The 8,694-nt window shown below is 40.4% G+C and overlaps 1 long non-coding RNA gene across 1 annotated transcript; it reads right to left on the bottom strand.

Moving 5' to 3' along the window:
• Positions 1 to 2,834: 2,834 nt before the first annotated feature.
• Positions 2,835 to 6,273, bottom strand: LOC144375172 (uncharacterized). The gene is made up of 3 exons (XR_013434653.1): positions 6,033 to 6,273; positions 5,542 to 5,566; positions 2,835 to 2,889 (listed from the first exon to the last, which is right to left on the bottom strand). It is a non-coding gene; the product is annotated as an uncharacterized LOC144375172 (long non-coding RNA).
• Between the last annotated feature and the right edge of the window lie 2,421 nt (positions 6,274 to 8,694).

Below are 8,694 nucleotides of genomic sequence, written 5' to 3'. Positions count from 1 at the left end.
TTGAGATTCAGTTAGCTAATGAATGGATCAATTAAACACTTATGAAATTTAGTTGGAATTTCACTTAGCTTGCAATTTAATTATTCATTTTATTTCGCCTACTCACCCACGTTGTTAATTTAGTGAATGTTATAATACCAACCTGAAAAATAACCTAAAAAGCAAACTGAGGTGTATGGGAGGAGAGTACTGATGGTGATGGGGGTCACCAGGGTAACTAGTTTGTAATTCATTGAGATCTCCCTCAGGCATATCTACCTCGTTTTAGTGTGTTTTACTTTATAGGATGAGTTGAAAAAGCAACTCTTATCAAGGAAATATAATTTTATATAAAAATTTAACAAGAAGGACTAATATTAAAATTATTAAAGAACACACAAATCTGTAAATTCTATACATAATAGACTGTTATGTCTTTGGAACCATAAAAACAGCCTCTGCTCCAAGTCTTGCTGGCTAATTCCAGGTGCTGTGCACTGCAGGTATCATCTCTCCTGTGTTCCAGGGCCGAAATTGCTTCTCTCCCAGGTGTTTTACAGAGTCTATAACACAGAATCTGGGAAAAAGGTCACTTGGGATGAATTGCTGGCCACAGAGAGTGGCCAGGACCACAATTGTCCTCAGGATTTGCAAGATGAACTTGAGCCCTGATCTCTCCTGGGGTCTGGGCAGGGAGCACTGAGGCTGGTATGCTGCCCTCAGCTGAGGGTATTGTCTGTGGGAAGAGTGTCTATGAATGTCCTCAGGAGCAAATTCCCATGGACATTCACCTTCAGAACCTTCTGAAGCTGCTCCCCTAGAGAGTGAACATGAGGCAATGGGAAGGGTTCTCTAGGACATTTGGGTGTAAAGGCTGAGTAGCACACACCTGGGACCCTGAGGAGCAGCACCTGTGATGACACAGGGTGGAGCAAGGACGTTGCTCTTCCAGTCCTACCCTCTTTAGCTGTATCCTCAGACAGCTCCATGCACTGATTTTCACCAAATTGTACCTCCCCTTGCATGGCCATAGTCACATGCAACTGGGGACACTTGAGTGCTCTAATTTCTTCTGATTCACTGCATATAGCACAACAAAGAAATTTAAGAAAGCAATGGAGAATATTTTAATTTTGACCTCTGCTCTCCCTCCCATTTTTTTCCACACTCAAATTGCCACTTCCTAAACTGCTTCATCACTTTTGCTGCATTGAGCCCACATTTTAAACCAGGAGAGGGCCCCTGGAAACAATTCATGTTATGGGAACTACTTTCCAACTGTGTAATCTTGACCTAGGAAAGGAAGGGTAAATTCATGCATGCTCAGAGCCAGCAAAGGCAGGAGAACCCAGCTATTCAGTGGTCAGTAAAACAGAACCAGATTGTTTATGTCTCATGCTTCAGGCAACAACTCAATATTTCTGAAGCCCCCTGCACTCAAGCTCAGTACATGGACATGCAGTATTGCTCAGCATGATTCAGTGGTGTGGCCTGTGGTCAAAACCAGGGCAAGACTAAGAATGCTAGTACAGAGAGATTTAACAGAAATGAAAGGTCCAAGGACCTCAAAGATCTGAATGAGGATAGCATATTTAGAAAAGTCATAAATGTGGGAAATATGAAACATATAAAAGCTACAGAAGCTATACATAAGAAAGGATAAATAAGAGAACCAATAGAAAATCAATTACATACAGATTTATGGTCCTTTTCTCCTCCTATTTCTCCTCCTCCTTCCCTCCCTCCTCCTCCTCCTCCTCTTCCTCCTCTTCCTTGTTCTCCTCCTCCTCCTCTTCCTCTTCCTCCTCCTACTCTTCCTCTTCCTCCTCCTCCTCCTCCTCCTCCTCCTCCTCTGCATCAGATTCTATGTCTTCTCTGTGGACCATGGCCATGATGGTGATGATGTGGCCTTAGAAAAAGAAAAGGCAGAGTTAAAGTCAAGGTGAGAACATGAGTTGCTCCTTCTCCTGGTGTTCTAGAGCCAAAGTCAAAGCTCTCCATTTTTCATCTTGTCTGCACTCCTATCTCCTGGCCTCCATCACCTCACCTCTGCAATGAGAAATAGATCTAGGATCCCAAGAGCTCCTTTCACGTTCAAATTCTGCTGCTGTACTCAGTAGGGATGTCTGTGTCATCATTTTACTTTAAGAGGCTGCCACAGTCTCCCTGATTTTCTGGACTTAGGCGTCTTGAATACAAGCACATTCAGATATTCCGCCTAGTCCCAGGGCTTGAGAATTAGATGAAGACTGGAGGTTAGAAACATGTTCAAGGAGGAATTTCTCCCCACTCTTTTATAGGAGAACACAGTGACCTGTCCAGGGAGCACTGAAACAATTTTCTTTAAGTTCCTCACAGTTGGGAGTTTATTTTAAACCAGGAGTAGACAAAACATAGAAGAGAAATTGCTGCTCTAAGAAGAGAACATGCAGAGGGAATTTGTGACTTTTTATTTACTGCTTAGCACTAGTGAGAGCTTCAATTACAGTTTCTCAAAGGCACTTTATGAAAGTGTGTTCCACTAGATTCCTTTGGTTGTGCATCAAACCTAAAGTGCTAAATGCCAAAAAATAGCCAATAATAAAAGCCAAGCTACTTGATGCTTAGAAGAGGCAAATTCAGGACAGAGTGGGGCTTGTATAGAAGATTGTGTATAACTATCAAAGCAGAAAAATGTCTTCTGACAAACAGGATGATCAAAGTCATGATGACTATTAACTGTTATTTTTATAAAAGCAATACATATTTCTGTTTATTTCTATTTCATGCCCACTCCTCATTTTCCACATGAGTTAGGTGAACTAAACTCCTAGAAGGAAACTTCCCATTTTGTCATACCCTTAGGGCTGTTCCTACCTGCAGTCTCTTCCTCGTCACTGCTTGATTCATACTTTTTGCTCCATGTCCAACCTTTAGAGACACAAAAATCAGCAAGAGCATTACTTAAGATTGCCTCATGCATTCTTTGTCACAATTAAGCTCATGATGGTAACTTGGGTTCGTAATATTTGTACTGCACAGAATTGTGTGATTGAGGCTTGGTCCTTAGAATGGTCATGATGACAGTTGTGACACCTGTATGAGGAAGGGTTTGCTTGGAGGTGATGAGGTCTTTTAAGGGTATGAGACTCAGAAGTAGGAATATAGTTTTCTCAAACCCTTGTTAGATCCTGGTTATATAAGAAGAGAAAATAAATCATCTGATCACTGCTGGCTTCCTATCTCCCCATGTGATGTCTCCCTCCTGCACCTGCATCCATGCTGACACCACCAATCATGCAATGCAGCTAAGAGGGCATTCACTAAAGCCAAGTGTTTGCCAGCACCATGCTCTTGTATCTCCAGAACTGTAAGCTAAACCACCTGTATAAATTATTCAGTCTCAAGGGTTTTCTTATTAGCAAGAAAAACAGAGTCTTACTAATATTAATAGTCAGGATCACCCTGATCTCTGTTGTGGCTTCTTAGACCCTCTCTTAGCTCTGGGGAGTCAGAGGCCTCAAACAGGATGCTGCAAACAACTGCAAACCTTCAAGATTGAGAGTGGAACTGAAGGAGTCAAATTTTAACTACTTCCTTCCATTGGCACATTATTACTCTCTCCTTGAAACAGATGAAGCTGACATGCAAACTGTGATGCCAACAGTTTCAGGAATACAAACTCACAGAACAAATACTGTGCCATCATCACAGCAGCTGCCCACAAGAGAGTGCTCTCTGCCTTATGCACATGGGTCTGCTGGCCACTTGAAATGTGGAACTTGGATGAGACTCTGAAGGCTTTTAGTTAAAAATTAAATAAAATTAAAAATACATTTTAATAATAAAATTAAAAATATCCAAATAGTGATTGCTATTTTGTATGGCCAAGACCTGGAGTTTGAAAATGAAGCAAGCATAAATTTCCTTCCCCTGGGTTTCCTTAGACAGCTGTTTGCTAGCATAACCTCACTCCTCATTTGTAAGTAGATTATAGACTCATGCAAAAGGGCCAGGAACTCTCTGAGGGACTGAGGACTCTGCATCAACAAAATCAGCATTAAAATCCAGATGGCTCCCCACAAGGTGAGGCTATCCCACCTAGAGCTGATGAGAAATGTGGGTGCAGAGCTTGGACGCAATGCTATCTTCTAAACTTCCCTAACGATTCTGGCTGGTTCTGGTGAGATCCCAGGTGGATAAGTGGCTCACTGTGGAGCCCCACATGCTGGACAAGTGAGGTCTTAGCACAGAGGGGCATTCAACAAATACTGATAGGGACTAAGATGAAGACACTCTGCCCAGGGATGAGCTCAGAAATGAGGAGGAATGATGAGCACAGTGGTTCCACCCTCCCAGTGACCAGTCAGTGTCAGTATCCATATATGTGTGATTAGGAGGACCTGGATAGCATTTGAGACCAACAATGTGAAGACCTATCAGAGACACTGTCAATGTGATATCTTGCAGGGCACACAGGAAGCAGCACAGACCTAAACTGTGGGATCAGACACCACTGTTGAGCTGAGCTTGATCTTCACTGGAGCCCATCTTTAGCTCTGTAACTAGATGAGCTGCAGTTGCATTGGTCATCCCTGATGAAAGTCCCTCCAGTTTAAACATGTTTCCCATAAAGTGTTGTCTACCAAACGACCCAAAAAGGCAGGTTTCAATGTCAGTTGGAACATGCAAACAAATCCCTTCCTTAGCTACAGGAAACTCTGTCCTGTGCATCTTCCCTGTCTCAGATTCCTACCATAAGTGAGCACAGTGTGCTGGTGGACCTGAGAGTCACTGTTAAGGATGGACCCTGTCCAGAACTTTGTGCTTAGAATAGGATTGGAAAATGAATTCTGACACCTCTCAGAGAAAATGTATATGATCATGAAAAACTGTCATGAGTGAAGTGTGATGAACAATCAAATGCCCTGACTAAATACAGGGCCTATTGACAGGTGAGGTTTGTTATTAAGTGAAGTTGCTACTGGTGCAGTGACAGGAATGAAACTGAGCTTTTTCTTATTGAGTGTCATGAAAATTTTCCAGGTTTGGATGGGATATATTTTGCAGGTTAATTGAGGTATTCTTGGCATGGAATGAACTGCACCCCATGGCAAGTTTATTATTTGCTCTATTTACTCATATGCAAAATCATGATCTAATGGACATGGCATTTTTTGTTTAAACGTGGACTTTGGCATCTTGGTGTGTATATATCTAGAGAAACACACAAATGTGCAAAAACGAATGCACAGGCACACTCAGATTCAAGTGACATGGATGTACACAGAGCAACACATACAAATCTCTCATGGAACTAACCACAGCATTCAACTCACACAGGTGTTATCAGGAAATATGGAGAATGGCCATAGTTTTTTATGTTTTTTTTGTGTGTGGGGTGTCTGTGTGTTTGTGTGTGTGTGTTTTATTAAATCAATTTGGACCACAATCTCCTCACTTCTCATTCTCAAGGAGGTAGTGGAATTACTTAGACTCTGCACTCAAAAAGAAGGGAGACGGTCTGACCCTTGGCATCATTTACATTTTGCATCAGGAAGAGAGTGAGGTCAGGATACATACCACTTATGGCTCCTCTTGAATCCTCCTGTGAATACAGAAAAGGAGTCACTATGAATGTCAAGCCATGCTCTGTCCTGTGTGTACAAATTTTTTTATTTTTAATTGGTGACATTAGAAAATCCAATGAGAAAATGGTCAAGTCAAGGGAACTCAAAGGCAAGGACAAAGCAAATGTGCATTCATCAAATGACACAAGGTTCTATAGGGCAATTTGTGTTACAGGCCTAGATTAGGTGATAAATAAGGAATTCAATGGCCAGGAGGGAAACCACAGCCAGACACAGAGCTTGTTATCATTCAGTGTGTTGCTGATATTCTTTCTCATTAATGTTGCCTTCAGTGTGGTCTCAGTTGGCCATAGACACCCCCATGAAAATCTGCACACTCAGAAAATTGTTTATATCATCTCCAAGAAATCATATGATATTACAAGGGAAAGAGAAACTAAAAAGCAACACTTGGATTTCAGAGGAAGATAAGCAAAAACTTACCATGGCTTTTGATGGGGACTCCTGACCCACGCTTTCTCCAAAATTTAACTCCATCATGCCATTTGGGGAAACTAGGAGGATACAGAATGACTATTATTATACAACTTATTGCTTGTGAATTGTTCAGGGCATTTCTTGATATGGACAGCAGTGAAAATACACAGCAAAAAAAGAACAAGAATGAATGAGAAGCAGAGCCTTTGGTTTTCCAGCTAGACTAGAACCACGTGTGATATGTACTTTTGAAATTTTGTACCCCTAGGTGTATATCTTTCTAGAGATGACCACTGAGGCCATTTTAAAAGTATGGAAAATATTTCACATCTCTGTAGGAGATATGAGTAGACTAATATATTGGAATAACCTGGAGTGTAATATATCACTAAATGATGAATACATCTCACTTTCCAAAGCATTACCATCAGGACAATTTTCTGAATTCTTATATCTTCTATAACTTGCATACTCAAGAACCTGGATCTTTTGACTCAGCATCATTTCTATCTACAGAGTAGGCCTGGTAACCAGAATTTAATATCTGGGTGTCATAAAATGTGAAGGAATTGTATCATAAAAATCATGCATTAGTGTGGGTTTTTAGTTTTAAAAAATGGAATTTTGTACTGGGCATGTTAGAACAGAATTTCTGAGGAAGCACCCACAGCTTCACAAATGCATACACAATTATTACACAAGGACATGCTCAGAGATGCCTCCCCACCTTCATTCACTTAAATGCACACTACCAAAAAGACAGCTGTTTCAGGATCATGGTAGATGGCCATAATCCTTCACTGGTTTTTCGCTTTGTCAGCACATGCCAATCCTCATTTCCAAAAGAAGTCTAAATCCAAGATAAATGTTTACATAGAAACAGGAAGGAATGTCTGACCTATCTAAGCATAGAGGTTTTCCTCAGCATGTTAGGGAGTTGAGAATACTTACATTTCTCATTTGCTGCAGAGGCTACCTGTAGTTACAGAAAGGAAGACAGTGTGAGCAGGAGATCATTTTCACAAGTCTACTGTTGGCTATGGTGGCATTAGTTAACTAGATGGGAAAGAGCAGTTGGGGCAAAGATCACAAAGTAAGGCAGAGGGCATCTGTGAAAAGACATGAGCTTTGTACGAGGGATTTCTCAGGTACAATTTGATGACATGCACAAAATTCTTTTTCTATCAAGGAAAAGTGCCACTGAAGAAAATGCTCACTACAATCATTTGACAATGGTTGTTCTCACATGTGAATGTCATCTTGAATCATTCTCACAGGGAATAGATGGGCAGTTGTAATTCCACCACCTATGAGTCTCCTATAATGAACACTGTCATATTTTCATGCAGGAATTTGAATTAAAAGGAATAAAACAACACTTATATCTTAGACAAAGAAGGGTCACATTACCTCAGCAATATCATTTTCTTGGTCTCCTCCCAAATCAATGGATACCACCTCCATTATGACTTTATAGCAATCTAGGGAAATATAGAGTAACTGTCAGTATATTGGTTTGCTGAAGAAACACTCCAGGGGCTTCCTAACTGTGGACATGGGTCTAGAGTGTATGGAGATGGTTGTTTAACACACACAGGCTCAATTACTGCTGGAACATGATTGTTTCTGAATGGCAAGAGAAGAAGCATACCAGGAAAAAAACAAAATAGACAAAACATTGAAGGAACTACAATGAGAAATTAAATATTCTACTGTTACACTAGAAGGTTTCAGCATTCCTTTATAACACTTGACAGATCCATCAGGAAGTAAAGAAAAAGCATACTTTTGAATCAATCATTTCTGTTATGGGTCAAATTACTTACACACAAATACATGTTTAAGTTCTAAACATGGTTAAGTTAGAAATTAAACAGTACCTCCAAATTTTACTGGGTTTGAAATGAGAGTCATTGTGATCTTAGCAATTAAAAGTATCCTCTTTGAACAGGGTGGACCCATTCCCCAAATAGGGCATCTGTCCTCATGAAGATGGGGCACATTCATGAGAAACTAATGCCATGTGATGATACAAGCAGAGAGTAAAGTGCTGCAGTTGAAAACCAAGCAGATCAAGGATGGCAACCAAACCAGGAACAGTTAAGAATGGGCAGAAAAAATCCTTCCTTAAAATTTTCAGAAGTAGCATGTTTTTGCTAACAGGTCAATGTGGGATTCTGAGGGAATAGAGCTCTAAGATAGTACACTTGCATTACTTCAACCCATGAAAGCTGGTAGTTAGACATGGCAACCCTAGGAATTTACCAAAACCATTATCAATCACATAGATCTATTTGGCATTTGTACAAATACTTCATACCACAGTGAGAGAATAAAATTTGTTTTCAAGTTAACTTGAGTTATCCATCAAGATAAAATATATTTTGGCCCCAAACATTTTTTGGCATGTTGAGAAATTGTGCAAATTTGCTGTCAGGAGAAGAGAAGTTGGCAAATTGGAGGAAGGATGCACCCACCACAGTTCTTCAGTGCCAGACTTAGAAGGCAAGAAGACTGCTTCTCAGTGAGAGGGGAAATAAAGGAAGTCACCAAAACTTAATAGTGAGTGGAAAAAAATCATACAGGCATATAAAGTCAAAAACTCAAGCAAAAGAAATAATACATTACAAGACAGAAGCAAATTTAAGAGAGAGAACCTTTATTTCTT

The sequence above is a fragment of the Ictidomys tridecemlineatus genome, chromosome 2 (assembly GCF_052094955.1).
Source record: "Ictidomys tridecemlineatus isolate mIctTri1 chromosome 2, mIctTri1.hap1, whole genome shotgun sequence".
Taxonomy (NCBI): domain Eukaryota; kingdom Metazoa; phylum Chordata; class Mammalia; order Rodentia; family Sciuridae; genus Ictidomys; species Ictidomys tridecemlineatus.
The sequence above is the reverse complement of the archived record's forward strand: the minus strand, read 5'-3'. Positions and strand labels throughout refer to the sequence as shown.